Source organism: Argiope bruennichi, chromosome 5 (assembly GCF_947563725.1).
Source record: "Argiope bruennichi chromosome 5, qqArgBrue1.1, whole genome shotgun sequence".
Taxonomy (NCBI): domain Eukaryota; kingdom Metazoa; phylum Arthropoda; class Arachnida; order Araneae; family Araneidae; genus Argiope; species Argiope bruennichi.
Window position 1 is genome coordinate 9,203,556 of NC_079155.1, and position 19,931 is coordinate 9,223,486.

Consider the following 19,931-nt stretch of genomic DNA (forward strand, 5'->3'; position numbering starts at 1 on the left):
CTCTCATGTTCCATTTATACATCTCATTAAAGTGTCTACTAGAATCTAAACCCTTCAACGAGATCTTTACGTCTTTTCGTAAAGAATGCAGAGAGACTTTTCAAAACGATATTTCCCGGATGTGCGTTCCGTCGGTTCTGCTCTAGATGGTAAAGTTATTTTATGAAGCCATTCCCCTCAGTTGATGATGTGTACTCAATAGTGAACCCTACCTCTCCAAGGAGGGGAAATTGAGCCTTCAAAGTCACTTTTCCTTCATAAATGGAGTTGAAAAAAATATCCGTTAATAGCGCTCTCAAATAAAAGGATCCATCCTTACTTTTCTTCCTTCCCTTCTCTATTACCGGTAGTTTCATATAGATATAGATATATATATTTCACTGTAACCTTAAGCGATATAATCCGTTGAGAACCTCATCATCACTCAATAATGCCAATGGAATAAGAAGTAAAAAACGGAAAAGGAAATCCTGGAAAACCACGGCAATGGAATTTCATAGCCAACTTTCAGAAAAAAAATTTTTTTTCTGCAAAGCTTGAAGAAGATTACTTTAAAACAAATGCAGTCTCTCCACTGCTCTTGAAGATAAGGGGAAATTTCTGGACAGACAAGTGTGCATATAAAAAATAGGATCCAATACTACTTGCGACTCATTTTTTCTTCTGATCTGCTCAATATAAATCAGAGAATGATTTATCACGTACGGAAACAGGAAAAAAGTATCGGAAGAGTTTTATCTTCTTTTTTTTTTATGAAAAGGACCTTTTCCATAAATCGTGGAGGTAATCCCGAATACATATATTTTTTGTCTCATTTCGGGAGCTCTATTTCGTGCCAGTAATAGCTAATGGATCTAAAAGGAAAACATTTTCAAGATTATTTTGTTTTAGGAAAGCATTATGCACGGCATTTTACAATGTATATATTTTAATGCACAAAAAGTAAAAGTAAAGGTAACTCTGTGTAAGATTGGGAGTTCCATTGTATTGATTCGTAAAAGTGTCCAGACATTTACTTTTGCAGATTATGATCTTGTATATTAACTAAAAAGGATGGCATATCTTTCTCAGAGTAAACTGTAATGATTTAATTCGCAAAATTTCAGAATAACTTCTCATCTGTGAAAATTTATAGTACGTAAAATAATTTTGTATGCAATTTTTAATTGAATATACTATATATCTAAAACTTAAATATGAATACAAATTTAGATTATTTCTCGCTTAAATAGGAAAATATAAATTAAATATCCATTTGTGTTTTCAACAAATTATACTGTAAATTCAATTACTTCATTTAATCTCAAATATTAGCAGTTTTTATCAACCAGAAATAATGTGCATGGTTTCATGCACCTTAAATAAACATGATAAGAAAATAAAAATTGATAATAATTCCTTGAATTCAGTGTAAGACCAAATTAATGCAGAAATGTATATTGAGATTTCAGTTCAAAGTGAAAGATAAATATGCAGTTCTTAGTACATCTCTCACGAGTGAAGAAATCTGATATACTCTGTCATTTCGAACACAAATATATTTTTAATATACTTAACTCTGAAATAATTGTCCTTTCTATACATGCTTTAAAGCAAAACACTAAATGTTCAGTCTTTGTGAGGTTCACTGAAAACATCCAGTTTAAGTATACCTTTCATAAGAAAACTAATATACGCTGTCGTTTACAATACATACAGACTTTAAATATATTTGACTTTGAAATAATTTTCTTTTCGATATACGTTTCAAAACACCTCACAAAAGGTTCACTCATTATGAGATTACTAAAATATCCGAGATTAAATAAATTTTTTATATTACTTAGCAAATTTTATGTTTAGCATTTTAGCCGAGCACTTAGCCGAGTTCCTCTAAGTATATTGTGCCTTTTCAATTATATAAAAATGAGGAATGTAAACGAACTTACAAAAAAAAAAAAAAGACATCTCAAGAAGCAAATTATTTCGTTTGGAAAAGAACAAAATCAGCATCCTAAACGTCTGACAATGATCGAAAATTCAGAAATATCATCTGCTTTTTAAAGAACTTAATAAAGAAAAATTTGACTTTATAAGATAAAGAAAATGTTTCAACCAGCTTTTGATCAGAGAAATGCAGGAAAATTGTGAAAATTCGTAAGTTTCCTACATCCCACGAGCATGTTCTAAAAAAAATGATAATGGGGAACTAATCTTTTTCAATTGAAATTGTAATTTAATTTTTAAGTAAAAGAACACTTTCAGAAGACTTTTATTATTCTTTATTTTACCTCATAAGACTCTTGAAAATTTCACTAAATCTACTGATGAATCCACCATAGCATTTTAATTTAAAATTAATTTCAATAGTCCTATCTATGTTAAAATTCATTTCCTTTCTCTTCCATTTTTAAAAAAAATATTTCATTCCTCAAAACTTATAAAGATTATTTACAAAAGAATCTTTAAATGGGACAATCATTTTGATAATGAAAAGCGATCAACTTCTATTGATAAAGATTCCGGCCGTGTAGATATTGATAAATTCATCACAATATAAAATTTAAACTCAATGAGCATTTTGCCGAAATGTATTAACTGTAGGTCAGTTTTTCACTGTTCAGAATGAATATGATGATTCTTGGTTGAACATTTCTGATCTTTATTCCATTTACCTTAATACTAAATTCAACAATCTGAACGAAACAATTTTTTGTCTAATTTCAATTAATAACAGTTTTATAAATGCTTTTAAATAAGGATTTTTATTATAAGGATTTCTTGCATAGAATTTTATAATTTTTTTAAATAAGGATTTTTATTATAAAGGTTTCTTGCATACAGATTTATAATTAAGGACATTTATTATAAGGTTTTTTTTTTGCATAATTATCAATACAAATTTCACAATTCCTATTTTCATCTTATTGCCATACACAACTTCTCTATTTCCTATCATTGCCATACCTAGTGGATTTTTTTCCGATATCAATATAAACGATTTCATTTAATTTAATCTCTATTACTTTTGAGAGAAGCTGCGAGGTTCAGACACATTTTATAATGACCATGAAGATATTTTAAATATTTCTTTCAAAATTTTGGAATAAGAAATGTAGCTTTTTACTGTTAATAACTGCATATATATAATGGAAAAATTACCTTCTCCAAGTACAACACATTTAACAAATATTTTTATTAATATATAACCGTAAATTTTACTCCATTAAAAATAAAAAACTACTTTTTTGTAGAACCAAAGTTTTGAAATATGTCAATGATAATATCATATTTGATCACGGAATATTTAATAATACTTGAAAAGATTTATTCCATGAAATTCTAATAATAATCGGTTTTAACCAGATACAATCAAAGTGTTAGGTATCCATTGGATTTATATTTATGAAAATAAAACTTTTAAAAGAATAAAAAAATACGAAATTGTGACAAAAGACCTTAATTTCACTATCCACAAATTTACATAATGTTAATTAAAATTTTCCTAAAAAATCTACAGAAAAATCATTCTGATTAAAAACAATCAATCGAAACAAATTAACAAAGAAAGCAACACCGACTAGATTTTATTCTTAAATAGGTTAGACATTAATTTGCTCTGAAGCTATTTTCTTTTTAACTGTCTGTAAGACGGTAAGTGGTATCAAACATATCAAAGCAGTTTTCAACTATTCAGTTCTTTGAACTATTTTTTCTTCTTTTAACCAAAGTACTAAACAAATTAACAAAATTTTAAAACATTTTTCAAATATGTTGGATTTTACGTATATATAAATTAGTGTTTTTGTAAAATTTCCATACGTGTTTTTAAATTTACTATTTTTCATTATGTTTATAGAAATAATAATAAATGTTAATGCATGTTATATATAATATGTTATATTAAATTACAAAATAAATAAATGTGAAAATTTTATTAACAATAAATGTATTATTATTATTTATGTTGATAATGCATTATATTTAACTTTAATTCATGTCAGTATCATTATTTAATTTATTTCATTTAATTAGTCAGATAGAAAAAAAAACTTTTGTATTCAAACAGAATATTTCCTATTCTGACCAACAATATTACATATAAGGAAAGAAATGTAAAGGAAATATTTGAATTATTTTTATAGCAGTATTAATATTTTTTGGTAGTTTAAGCAATATTGCACCTTTTTCAGATTATGCTTTGTATTATCAGTAAGATAAAATCTAATATTTCTAAAGCTAATAACTTTGTTCTTACATGCCAATCATATTTCAACACGTTTAATTTATGTTGTTTAGAAACTTTTCAAAGCTTTATTATTCAGATTTTTTCTTACTCCATGTAGAAAATTTATTTAAAAAGTTTCCCGCATACTTTCACAGGGATATTTACAACTCATTTGTATGATAAAAGCATTTGAAAAATTCAAACATGATATTTACTTATCCAAATGAAGAGCCAAATGATCTAACACAATCTGCAAAACAAGACTGGTGTGTTTATATGTTTATTCCTGGTAAACAATTTTATTTCTATATTTTTTTTGAAATATTAATTCCGTTTGTTGCATATCAGCATCTTCCGTGTAATTTATCTTGTAGAATAGTTATAATAGTAAAGGAAAAACTGATTCCCTATTTCTGAGTCAGACATCAGACAGACAAGCATAGCTCAACACAATAATAAACGTATACTGCACTGAATGAATAATGTCATTTGAGATACATCTCTCGATTCTACGGAAAGGAAGAAAAGTTTCTTTCAGAATATATCTACTGAAATATCCTTTCATATTCTATTCACTGTTTTATCAAAAATAACATATTTTAAGAACTATTAGCGTTATGGATAATTGTTCTTGACGTTATTAAATACAACTGAAGTTATTAAAGTTATGAAGTTATTAAATACAATACAATTAATTTCTTCCGTAAAAACAGAGAGATATGACAAAATTTGTAAAATGTTTAACTAATAATTTATATAAATTTGATTAAATATTTTTTCATATCTATTTTAATCTTATAAGTATGCTAAAAATTATTCGTAATGAAATATAGAAGTGATAGATTGGCACTCAAAAATCATTTTTGTCTTTTGAAAAATAATCAACGCACTTATAATTATTTTGATTTTTTATGCTTTAAGTAAACATTAATTATTGATAATTATTTATTAATGTTCCATTAGTTATCGTTCATATTAATATAAGATATATGCTTGAAATTTATTAAAGATTATAAATAAAAGGGTAGCAAAATCGTTTTTAAACTCAATGTTTAGTTACCTGAAATTTGAAATGATATCATATATTTAAGTGCACATACAGGTTTCCTTTACACAAATAAGAACAATAATTAATTTACCTGTTTGAAAATCAGAGAAAAAAGTTGAAAATAACGAACATAATTCTCAGCATGATTAGGTCTACTAATCATATGGGTATATTTTATATGTGTGACTGTGCGTGTATTTGCATCTCTATTCAAATTCTAAAAGGTAGACAGCTTAATTAATAATAGAAAAATTTGGCTTCAAAAAAATTTTGAAGGATAAAATGGTAGACAACTGGAAATTTTTTTAACTTACAATTAAATTAAAATCAATTGAAAAATTATCAACATTTTGTGTGTAAATGCATTACATTATCTTGCCAAAAATTCTTTACAACTTATAACTTTAAAAAAGAAATCGAAATAAATTTTAAATGATATCAACTTATTTCAATTACAAAGTTTTCTTTACTAATATTTTTTTTAATTTCTTTCTTGAATAATGCTCACTATTCTTTTCATAATTGTAATTCAATTTAATCAATTGCGTCATTTGGTCCCATTATTAAAAATTAAGAAAATGAAATCCTTTTTATATTTCATGTTATTTAACAAAACTTTCAAAGAAATTTCATTTCTTTACTTCATATATACATATATATTCATTTTCTTAAATGTAAAATAAGCATTTTAGGATTTTAAATAAATTGTTAAACATATCCGGTATGTTTATATTGATTCTTTAGTTTGGTTAACACACGTTGGATTCAATAAATTTCTATTCTTATCTCTTTTATATTATATTCCAAATCTTTGACGAGTGAGTATTTAAAATCTTTCTAAAAATAATACGTTTCATTTTAGGTTAAATAATATGATGCTTCATGGATTGATAATAAAGAACAATGAACAGAATACGATTATCCTGAAACAGCAAGATTTAACTTTTTAGTTCGACATAAATGTTTATACCCTTTTCTCAAAGAAATGTAGAAAATTTTATTGCCAAGGAACATAATTAATAACCTCGTGAACATATTGCAACACTTTTCATTCTCAAATTTCTATACATCATACAATGTTTTATCATTAACAAAGACAAATAAATTTATGCTAAATAAATTCAGTGCTTTAAAAAATACATATGCTTTTCTCTCAAAAAATAAGTGTTAGAATTATATCAATTATTTCTACTCATTTTATACTATGCTATGTTTTTTATTTAAATATGATAAGGAATATTCATAAATGAAGTATTAATTGCATAAGATTAAGCATATCGATTAGATTAACACAGAATGTAGATGGAACTTCAAAATTTTCCATGCCAAAACAACTTAACACTTAACACCACACCACATCTCCGTTTTTAGAGCTCATGTGGTCCCTTTCCGGTTTGTTATAGATGTAGGTAAACTTTAAAAAAAATACACAACAATTACAAGAAAATAAACAAACAAATGACAATAACCATAAGCAAACAATAAAACAAGAAATTATAAAAACTAGAATGAAAAATATCTTGAGTACAAAAAACTGGATGAATGAGCATTATAATGTACAGTATGAGTGAAAATATAAAGGAATTATAAATATAAGTAACTTGGGGGAGGTTAAAGAATCAACTGCCAAAACAACTGAAAAACTGAAAGTAATGCGATTGCTTCGGTAATGTATGGCGTAAAATGAACTACCGCCTGGATATTGTTCGTTTGACCAAGGGAAATCACATAGAACATCTATGACATATGTACATACAACTTTGAAGTTCCGTCTACATTATCAATAAATTCCTTTTTATTAAATAGTTACATCCATTTATAATTCCTATATTCCTTTTTAATTACCCTGTATGTAATTCTGTATTGTAGATAATGTTTACTTACTATCATACTTAACTTATAATATTAGTTTTGCAATACCAGATGCTTTGAGTAGGAGTCGTTGCCTTTAATTAGACATAATTAGGCATTTCTTTATCATTTTATTCTAGAATCGAAAAGAAATGTAAAATTGTATTTATTTATTTTTCCTACTTTATGCTTTCTATTCTAATTCTATATATTTTACTTATCATATATTATTGAGGCATTAGAAGCAAGTGTTTGATGTAGTATAAAGTCAGTCTTCCTCCTTCTAGAAGATTCAAACCACACAATCATCTGGATAAAAAATTATTTAAAATTTTCCATGAGATTCTTGTTTCGTTTTAGAAAACAGTTATGGAAAATATTTATTACAAATCGTTCACTCATTTATACAAATCAAATAAATAATCAGAAGCATTTTATTCATATTTTAAACTCACTGAATTTAACATTTGGACATGATTAGTCTAAAATTGCATTATTTTACTTCGTAAGATTATTTTTCTATTATTTTTTTCTAAGCCTTGTTTTACTTCAATATATGTATTTTTTTAAAAATTCTTAACGAGTTTCACTGAATGACCTAGTTTTTCAAGTTGTTTATAAATGATTCTAAGATTTTTCTTCACTGATGCGGATTTAGTGCTGAAAATATAAAAGCGTATTAATTTTTAATACCAATGAATACTCCGTAATTGTTGTTTTCGAAAGAAGGGAAAATTAGAATAGGAATTAAAACAAGTTGTACGTCACCTTGATGTACAAAATTTCCTAATTTATAATAAAACAATAAAAATATGCTTCTCTTTGGATTTGGAATTGCATCTATTAATTTCCGTATTCAGGCTCTTTTATTTCCTTATCTCATTTCACTTTCCACCATAAAATTATTCTATGTCATAGCAAATTTCAAATTACTCTAACACACACATACACATACTCGCACACACACACACACATACACATACTCACACACACACATACATACACATACTCGCACACACATACACATACACATACTCGCACACACACATACATACACACACACATACACATACTCGCACACACACACACATACACATACTCGCACACACACACACATACACATACTCGCACACACACACACATACACATACTCGCACACACACACACATACACATACTCGCACGCACACTCACATACACATACTCGCACACACACACACACACACACATACAAACACACACCGTGTAATGTATGTATGACTGTGATATATGTTACCACAAATGGGATTCAGCTGATGATTATGTATAATTAACGGTGATTATTAAAAATCCCCACTTATCTTATTGCTGATTGTGAATGATCATATATACATAAAAATCAGTTTATTGCATTTATCGTAACCTGTATATCATTAATGTATTGTACCGATCATGACATGTTTACATGAACGCAGATAAAGCAAATGGTGCAATGTTCTCTAAAATACATTCAAGAACAAAACGTCAAAAGCCAGCCTTCTTTTATGCATGCCAATCTTGAGACAAGGGATTCAAATACAGGAGGCTCAGTCTCTACAATAAACAGCCATTACTCGGCAGCATCTAATGTAATACAGGGAAGATCCGGACAAATGTTTACCTAATTATAGCACCAGTTGGAAGAAATTCTGTTCTCTTTTTGTCTTTTTCGAAAACAAAGTGCTGCTATACAAACATATACTCCGACAAACATATTCACTGTGCTTTAGGAACAAAATATTTTGCAGCAAAATTTCACCGCAGAAGTTTTCAAATAATACAAAATGAACGACTTAATTACAAACGTTCATTTCTTAATCCGAAATTAAGTATACTTTCCAAAATGCTCAAAACTGAAGACCATATGAAATATCCATCAAATTTATTTTTTAGACATCTTGATTATAGGTACACAAACAAAAAACAAATTCAATATGCACATATGAAATAGGGGCACTCCTATCCTTATATCAAAACAAAATTCAATTTCTTTTGAAACTATTTAACTGCCTCCTCATTATCTTCAGTATTATATATTGAATTGCTCTTGAAAATACCTGAAGTTCTAACGTACGCTTCCCTTTAACTTACTTATCTTTTACTTTTCCCCCACAACACCACTGAAACTAGTATGAAGTGTCTGGTCTTTTTATTGCTGCACTGAATCTAATTTGAAAAGATCTAGCACTGACATTCTACTAAGCATCAATTGTCAATATAAATTTATTTTTGAAGTGTTTTGGTAATAAAAATTGGAAAAAAAAATGAAAGCATAAATGTATTCAGAGTACATTTAAAGAAAAATAGTTCTATGCTTCGTTCATAGACTGTTTAACAAAAAAAAAAAAAAAAAAAAAAAAACTAAGCAACTAAAAGTAATTAAACAAAAATAAATAATTCCTTTCATTCAAGAAATACACATATTAGGCATTTACAATGCACTTTTTCTTATACTGTTTCCTATTTCAAATTTTATTCCTAAGAATGATAATTCTGTAGAAAGGTTTAACAATCTGTTCTGCATATGCTTTACATTAGCAACCCTTTTAGTCAGATTAAAAATTTAAATAAACCATCATAATTTCTTATCAAATTACACCAAAGCGAAAAACATACATGTGTGCTTCTTTCATACACCATTTTTGAAATTTTCAAGAACGAATCTTATTTCAATTCTTGTTTTAATAATACGTAGAAAGGTTTATTAATTTTTTGATGTTCATAAGAAATCTTGCATATAGTTAATTTAAAAACTGGGATTTTTCAAGCCTTGTATTATTCTTATATTCAAAATGCTATTGTCTTTTCTTAACACTTTTCCAAACGATTTAATGCAGTTTTTTTAACATATTTTCTTCTAATTTTACACGATGTTCGTACTTAAACAGTGATATATTAATTTTTTCGAGAAAAATTACTTTCAGACCTATAATTGAAGCAATAACGTGACATTTGACGATTGTACTATTGGAAGCATTTGTAAATTGATAAGAAGCTGCGATTGTATTTCCTATAGCAATTCGCTAATCATAAGAGGGGTTTGTTTTTGTAATTTTTCAAAGCTTTTTCTGCATTTCAACTTTCATTTTGAATGTTATTATAGGAATCACTTTGGTATCTTCATATGAAGAACCCACTGAATGTTTCTACAATCATGGTCATTGGATCACAAAATCCCCATCTGCCTATATATATATATATATATATACAAAAGTATTAGAATCAAGTTAATAGGAAAAACAAAAATCAAATAAAAATTAAACCAAAAAAATTATTAAAAAATATTAAAAAAGAATCCGGCCTGAAGACTTTTTCAAGGGTCACCCTCAGGCAGGGATTCAAATAAAGGGATTTTTTCTGTGAGGACATACAGACATTAAGTCTAATAATGATTCCTCGTGACCCGAAAATCCCCCGAAATTATGCTCAAGAGATATACCATTTTAACAGAAAGGAAATACAAAATAACAAATTAGAAAAAAACCACAAAGTAAAAATACAATAAAAACAATAACAATAAAAACAAAAACAGCATTAAAATTAAAATTAAAATTAGAAACGAAAAGGCCAGAACATACCATCCAATAGTGAAGGAAACTTTAAACAATCGATTGTGATTTCCTGTTTTTGAAAGTTAACGGTAAATTATGTAAACAGAGGTAGGCACCCAGCGCCATCTATTGAGTGATCCAATATGCAAGTAAATTTCTATTTTTATTTAAGCCAAAAGATTAATCCCAAACCATACCTTGTTTAATTAAAAAATTGACATTATAGTAATTTCTAGGAAAATCATTTTTAATTAAATTTTTAAGGAGGATATTTGATGCTTCAATATAAGAATTTTTATTATTGCAAACCCTTTTGATCCTGTTAACTTGTGAGAAAATTAGATTTTTGAAAATTTTAGAGTTTAGATTGGAATGGTAGTTACATAGTTTTGTTATTTTAAAGTTGAAATCATCCCTTTTATCGTATATACCAACTATTGTTTTATCATTAACAATTTCGATTTTTAAATCCAGAAAGGTAGCCTCAAGTTGATTTATATTTGTATCTTTTAGAATTAATCCTTTTGGATAGCAATTAGTAATAATATTAGTATTATCGAAGTTAATCAAAAGTAGGTTATCAATATATCTCCACCCGTTTATTAAATTATATTTAATTATTTTTTTCTCATAGTAATGCAGGAAAATATTAGCTAAAGCACTTGAGAAAGCTGTCCCCATTGGAATGCCCTTGACTTGTTTATAAAAATTAATACCATTAAACACGTAATTTTCAGTAATATTAAAATTACATAACTCAAGCCAGTTATTTTTAGGAATGATATTTTCATTTAAATATTCGTCATATATAGAAGTGCAGACCTTTATTAATTTTTCATGAGGTAGATTAGTGTATAAATTTTCGAAATCAAAAGTATTAAGTTTATTAATGTTGTTATCTTTAAGAAAATCCAATACTTCTTTGTTACTAGAAATAATAAAGTTGTCTTCATTTTTTATTTTGTCCAGGATAATTTTTAAGTATTTAAAGAAATGTTTACCCGTATAGTAATTATAACTACCAGTGCTACAGGTTACGAATCTGAATTTTAATGGATTTTTATGAAATTTAACTGTTGGGAATAAATAAGGATAGTTAAGAGAGCAAGTCTTAGTTTTGGTTTTTTTTGCGAAAGCTAGCATTCTTTTATCTAATTCCTTTTTCCCGGTGTTCTTTAACATATAAGTTGCATTAGAGTTATATTCATTAATTAAAAGTTCTTTATAATAATATTTACAAATTAAACAGAAATTATTTGCTGATTTATCTATTACTGTAATAACAAATTTTTCTTTTAAATTTTTTATTTCATTTTTTAATGTTTTACTAAAATAAATCCCACGTTCTTTAGATCTGTCAAAATCAGTATTCAATTTTATTTTAATTTCCTTTAAAATTCTCACTTTCCATTCCCCGAAACCTTCCGCAGGCCAGTGGTATTTTCTAGATAATTTGGCAATAAAAACATCCAAATCATTACCAATAGAAATCAAAATTTTGTTATGGTTTATTTTTTCTCTTAATCTAAATTTTGTTCCTCTTCCCATCAAATCTCTTAAAGAGTTGGATTCAATAATTTTTAAATTACCTGTAATAATATGACCTTTATCAATATCTATAAAATCTTTATATTTTTCCTTGTTACAGTAACAATCTGTTTTATTTATTTTATCTAAATTTTTGCTATAATAATTATAATTACAAATTTTTTTCTTTAAAGTTGAAGTGTAACTAAACGCTATTGATACATTAGTTTTATCTGCAAGAGGAAAAAATATATTATTATTATGTATAATTTTGGGTAATTTTAGATATTCGAAGTAAATATCCAAGAATTTAATCACACAGTATTCTTTGTAAACATTATTTTTATTATTAAAAAGTAAATCGTTTTTTCCAATGTTAAGTTTACATTTAATAAGATCTAGAATAATACATTTAGTGTACGAATTTTTAAACTCTAATTCCCCGAATTTATTATTTAAAAACCATTTCATTTTATTATTTCTAAGACCAAAAATGTATTTCCTAATTCTGTGAATGTTTTCACTATTGTGTTCCAGATTACAGTAATTTTGAAATTCCTCAAATATAATTTGAAAATTGCCTCCTTTCCCTTTACCTCTTTTAAATCTTTTAGAAAAGTTATCTTTATTTAGAAAATTTTTAAAAATGTTAAATTTGTTATAAATGCAATTATTGTTTAAATCTGCATAACCTTCCCCATTTAATTTACTATTGAGACCATAAGGAAATAAAGTTTTCAGGTTGCAAATATAAATGTTTTCCAGATCTAATCTTTTGTTTAATTCGTTAATATTGTCTTCTAGAATGTATATATTAATATTTTTAAAGTTATGGTTTTGAAAATGCTCCAGTTCAAAGTCAGTGGTCCTATTTTTTATGAAGTTTTTTATATCGGATCTGTGATTGTTAATTCTTAAATTAAGCTCGGTGCTAGTTTGGCCAATATATTTTAAATTACATTCTAAACAATTAAGGAGATAAATCAAATTTTTGTTTTTACAGAATGTTTGTAATTTTGAGTTTTCATTTTTGATCTGTTCCTTATCTGCCAAAGGATATGTCCTACACTTTCCGTTTCCACAAATTTTATATTTTTTTGTATTTTTAAGATTTTTTAAACAAAACAATTGTGTCAGTAATTTTTTCTCCGTGAATGCTCCTGACACAAAGCTATCCACAGTGCCCCTTGGTAGAGCGCGCGACGGGCCATGCGCTATGATGAAAATATATCTCCTAAACGCCCAAAACAAGGAATTCTCGAAAAAGTAAAATCAGGAAAAATGATCTGAAAATTCTTACATTTTTAGGCAATACACCAAAACACCTATTGAACCCCCCACCACCACCAAAAAAAACTATTAAAAATATTTTATTTAAAAAATTTTTGCAGTTCGTGGAACAGCGCACCTGCAGCTAAATTCCAACCAAATGCAAGAACGAGTAACCAATCTAAAGTAAGAAAAAGTTTGAAAACGAAACTAAAATGAAAACGAAACAAAACAGTTTCGAAATCGCAACTAAAATTTATTACCTATTTAAACTAAAACCAAAAAGGAACTTCATAGTATTTAGAGGGCGCAATTGCAGCTACTTCTAAAACACAGATGAATTGATACAAAAGTATTAGAATCAAGTTAACAGGAAAAACAAAAATCAAATAAAAATTAAACCAAAAAAATTATTAAAAAATATTAAAAAAGAATCCGGCCTGAAGACTTTTTCAAGGGTCACCCTCAGGCAGGGATTCAACTGAATGAATCATTTTCAGATCTTTTAAAAAATTTAGTTTTACTTTTTCGGTTGCTTCAACTTCTTTTCATCGTTGTTTATCTCAACAAAATTATATGACAATACCGAAAAATACATTTTTCAATTTTAGACGGACTCTTTTTTAAGAAACGGAAAATTCATAATTTTAATTGAAAACACTTTTGCAATTTTATACTCCATGAAACATTTTCCTGCGCTTTTATTATGGTATACTGTATATTTTCTATTTTGACTTCTAAGTGGTCTCCTTTATTTTTTGAATTATTTTTATAGCTCCATTATTTCACCACTAGAAGAGCTGCATCATGTTCCTACATAGCGTTTATTGCGCACATCGCATAAGTTTCTCATATTGCAATCGAAGCGTCTGCTCCCCACATAATTTTTCGTGAATGATAATTTTTAGGTGTCTTCTCTTATATGAGCTGCGTGTAGTTTATTTATGTTAGCTTATCATTCCTAACCCAACTGCCCTTCCTTATTCTTTTCAGATGTTTTTATCATACTTCTAAGGATCAATGGAAAGTCCTTTTCCGACGTTTTGAGTCAGTGAATGGACTTCTTGTATAGGTTTCAGACACACTTTTATAGCTTCAATGAATGTATTCGCTATAGAACTGGATGGTTTGGATGGTAAAATCAAAACTTTCCAAACCATTTGATCTTTTAGACCAATTCCTTTCGAATCTAGTATATGCTTTTGTTGGTAATTAACTGTAACCATTATACCGTTCGATTACTTTTAATCGATTAAAAAAATCAATTACTTTTAGTTTTATGGAAATTTTTGCGTTATAGTTATTTTTATTCTGAAAACATTAGAGATTTACTCAGAAACCTGAATAGTATTTGGTATCTAAACTCTAGAAAAGATTTGATATTCATAAAGGAGAAACCCTCTGGATCCATTGATATCTCCGTACGTCCCATCTGTTGAGAAAATTTTGATTTTACGCTATTTACTAGTGGAGTCTATTTACTGAAAGAAGGTTTTTCTTCCTCAGTCAGTATTATAATTTTAAAATCCTTTAACAAAGCATTAACAATTTAATGAAAATGAATGTATTCTGTTTGAAAGAAAAGCTTATAAAAGGAGTTTTTTTTCTTCTGTTAGGTAAAGATAAAGTTTGTTTTGCTAAGCTTGCTTGTACTTTGAGAATGAATTCATACCTTGGTAATAAATGTATAATTCTTTCATACGCATTTGATTTAATATCTTGCTCAATTGATAAAAATAATATTCTTATTGAATTTTCTAAAATAAAATTTGATATAATTTTTGAATGCAACAATTGTTTTTTAAAAAATAATTCTAATTGCTCAAAACTTGTAATTCAAAACCATAAATAACAATTTCATAAAATGTAAGCTTTCAAGTATTGCTTTATAACATCTCAATTGATATAAATATTATTCTTGTTGAATCTTCCACTGCTAAAAATTGATATAATTTTTTTAATGCAACAAGATTGTTTGAAACCATTCTAATTGTTCAAAACATGTAATTGCAAACCATAGATATAAATTTCATAAAATGTAAGCATTTAAATATGTTTGGTATAGATAAATTATGGATTTCTCCTCTGTTTAATTAACTCTTTTTTACATTAGATATTAAAATTATATTTTGACTTATATGCATCTCTCTTTTTTCTCTAGAGATGGAAGGAATGCTGAAAAATAAGAAAAGAAAAAATAAGGGACATGAAGCTGAAAAGAGTAAGAAGAAATTCCAGATGGTATCCTTATCGTGCGAGTCTTCGGCATCATGTTGCGACACTCCACCAACTGAACCAAAATTCGACGTGGATCTATCACAAGATGGCAATTTTTTTCTTCTATGCCCGAGTCCTTCATTCATCTTGGTCTTGGCTACATCTTAACGATGAAAAAATATCAGAGTAATAAATACACATGCTTTTCAAGAGAAACCAACGGTCGTATAACTAACAGATTCAATTTACCAGCTAGCCTGAAGGATAACTTAAAAGAAGCTATCAAATTAGCGGCAGACCATGAATCAAAGTACAGCTGAAATACAAGTGTTTAAAACTGTCATATTCTACAGTAAAATGCTTTACTTAAAGGAATATATGTTCTAAAAGCTATCAGAAAGATTTGCTTGTATATTTAGATCCAATAGTTGCTCTATCAGATAATGAAACAGACATTTTTGAACTTCTTCCTAGTTCTAATTTTTCTCATCGAATACGTTTTGTTATATGCATGGGAATCATTTATTTTTAAGTTTGATGATGATGATAACATTAAAGAACATTTTTTTAATTTATTTTTTATTTTTCATCTTTTTTTTCAGAGATTACTTTCGAATTTAGAATCAGGTAAAAATCTATCAAAAGCATTTGAAAAAATTCTTTCATCAATCGAACTTATCATCAAATTTGGAAGCGGCTGGTTAATCGATAATATCAATTTTATTGATGTTCATGTTGGATATTAAGATCCATTACACGGTGAATGTTTTATACAGCTCCCAAAATGTCTTAAATTTTAAAAAAAATGTATTTTAAATATAAATAACTGTGATGATAAATGCTTTCTTTACTGTATAATTGCTAGATTATTTCCAGCAAAATACAATAAAAACAATCCAGCTTCTTACAGGAAACATCTAAAACATTTAAATTTTTTCTTCTTGAAATTTCCTGTGCAACTTTATCAAATACAAATGATTGAAGAAAAAAATAATATTAGTATTAATGCTAGTGAGTTTGAGAAAAATACCTTTCCAATTTATTTTAGAAATTTAATTTTTATTTATTTAAAGAAATTTAACAAAGGAGGTTGATTTTTTACTATATAAAAAGCATTACTTTTTAATTACAAATTTTAATAGATTATTGAATGAAAAAAATAGTTGCAGTTTTTACTGCAAGAAATGTTTATTGAATTTCAGAAGAATCGCACCAAAAGCTCTGTTTCTTAAACAAACTTCAGAAATTGCAAATACCTTTTTTAAATAATAATACTCTAAAATTCAAAAATTAAATACCAAAAGATTGTCCAAGATCGCTTTAGCATTTATGCAGACTTTGAATGTCTTAAGACACAAATACATATTTCTTTACCAGAAACAGATAGAGGTTTTAGTGTCCAAACACAAAAGCATGAGCCAATTTGCTATGCACTTTCCATCATTGATGAAAACAGCAAAATTGTTTTTACAATTATTACTTTAATAATATTGAAGTTTCAATCGAGAAAAGGCTTCCTCCAAAACACTGCTTTTATAATAATTTAAGTGGAGAAGGTATATCAGACGAGGATTATTGTTATGCTCTAAATGTATGGAAGAAATTCAGATGTTGCATGTTTGAAGATTATCTTCAAATGTATTTATTTGCGGATTCTTTGTTGTTAGCATATATCTTCAATAACTTTAGAGATATAACTTATCGTGTGATCACTTAAAAGCTTTAAAATTTATATCATTACTAGATTTAATATAGACAGCTGGTCTAAAAATGACAGACATGGATATGTACTTTTAACGTGAAAAGGGAATTAAAGGAGGAACTTGTTTTAATGGCAAAATATATTCCAAATGTAATAACCCATATGTATCTGAAGCTTATAATAATAACGAACCTCATAAATACATTATTTTAGTCAATGTTGATAATTTAAGGAAGAATTTGTTTTAGTAGTATATTCCAAATGCAATAACCCATATGTATCTGAAGCTTATAATAATAACGAACCTCATAAATACATTATTTTAGTCAATGTTAATAATTTATATGGTTTTTCCAAGACTACTAATCTACAGTTTTCTGATCTAAAGTGATTAAATGATGAAGAAATAGATAATCTAGATACAATGAGCATTTCATCTGACGCTGAAACTCGGTATATTATGGAAGATTATCCTAGAAATGTATATGGCTTTCTTGATGATTTACCCCTAGCCATTGAAAACTTAAATATATCTTATGAAAATGTATCTCCATATCAAAAGCAAGCATTGGAAAAGAATAATTTTAAGTTTAATCGTAAAATTAAAAAGCTAAACCTAATTTATTTAATAGTGTTACTCATTATCAAAATTTACAATTTTTCATAAAGCAAAGATAAAAGTTAAAAAAATTTCACCGACTCATGTCTTTTCATTCTTATCATTTAACACTTTGAAAAGAAAAGAATTTAAAAACGAATCTGAAAAATATATATTTTTTTCAAATTATTCATTAATAGTATTTCGAGTGTAGCTGAATGAACGTAAGAAAGCAAATAGATGTCAAAATAGGTGTAACTACGCGCGAATGCATAGCTACTGGATAGTTATCTCGCTCCACAGTTATCTAGCTCCTTTTTGGAGTATTTTTTCACTATACACGAAAACTGTGTTTTGTTAAAAAAAATAAAGGAGGAAAAATGTATTCTTAAATTAACAAATTTACATAGGATTTACAGTTTTAGAACTGACTAATCTTTATATGTATTAATTATATTGTGGAGCATTCAAGGAAAACGTTTCCCTATTCTATATGGATACAGATTCATTTACATTAAAAATTAAATGTGAGGATATTTATAAGGATTTAGAAAATAAGTTACCTCCGATTTTTGATTTTTTTAATTATGATAAAAATTTTGAATTACATAATAAATTTAATGAAAATAAACTTGGTTTCTTTAAAGCTGAACAAAAGTAGTACGAATTAAGAAAATTTTCAGTTTTTAAAACCAAAAATTTATTCTTATACTTTCGATGGTAATTGCAAAAAAAATTAAAAAAAACAATAAATAAATAGATAAAAATTAAAATAAAAACTACTAAGGGAATCAAACGATCTGAGATTTTAAAAAAATTATATCATAATATGTACGTTAATGTTTAAAAAAATCTGTCAAATGAAAGATGTTATCAACCTCAGATTTTAAATCGAAATCATGAAATCAGTGATAATGTAGGGAATAAAAATTACCTATGCTCTTTTTAAGATAAAAAATTTATAGTAGAAAATGGGATTGAGTGTATCTCATATTGACATTATTCTCTATCAAATGATGATAGTACTGATTAGAAAAACTGTGAATAAACTAATATATAATATGAATTTCGTTAAGCAATCTGTCTTTATGTTTCTTGCTCAATAAACATTTTTTTCCTTTTCAATGTTTTCTTTTTATTTCAGTGAGTTTCTCTTATCCGCTCTCTTCATTTTATTTTTTATTTAAATCACTAGATAAATTCAGTTTCATTTATCAGTTGTTTCAACATGTTTCTTCTAAACCAAACATGATTTTTTTTAATTAAATAGATTACTTTCATAGATTTTAATATATTTAATCACATCTATCGATTTTGTATCATAAAAATGAAATTTTACTCTTTAATAGAAAAACTGTCAGAACAAAAAATAAGACTATCCACATAAGTTTATATAAGTCTGAATTAAATCAGTCAGCAAATCACAGACCCGAAATGAAAAGTGAAAAACTTTTGGCATTTTCTTAGCAGGCTATTTTCCTTTAAATTAAACCTTTATAAGGATGTGTTTACAAAAGTTTGCTTCAGAATGTTATCGAATATATATATACTTGATTAATTTTGCAATTAATCTAGGTATAAGTAAATGAAAGAATTATTGCAGGATTCTAGATTAAGTACAGATATTTTGATTAGTGTAGAATTTGTGTAGGATAAAGCAATTCGAATTTGAGCTAATTTTGATTGTTTATATGATATATTGCCTAGAACAAATCGCTACTGAATAATTAATTAAAAAAAAACTTAGTTTTCGACACAATATTATTAAATCTATTTTATGCCTAATATATTCAATAATTATTTTGGCGAAAATTAATTGTTATTTTAAAGACAGAGAATATGGCTTTTATAATCATAGGTGTTTAAAATTCGCAATCACTTTTTTTGGAATTCTTATAAAGTTTAACATGGTGTTTATGTAAATTTTATACATGTTTAAACAAT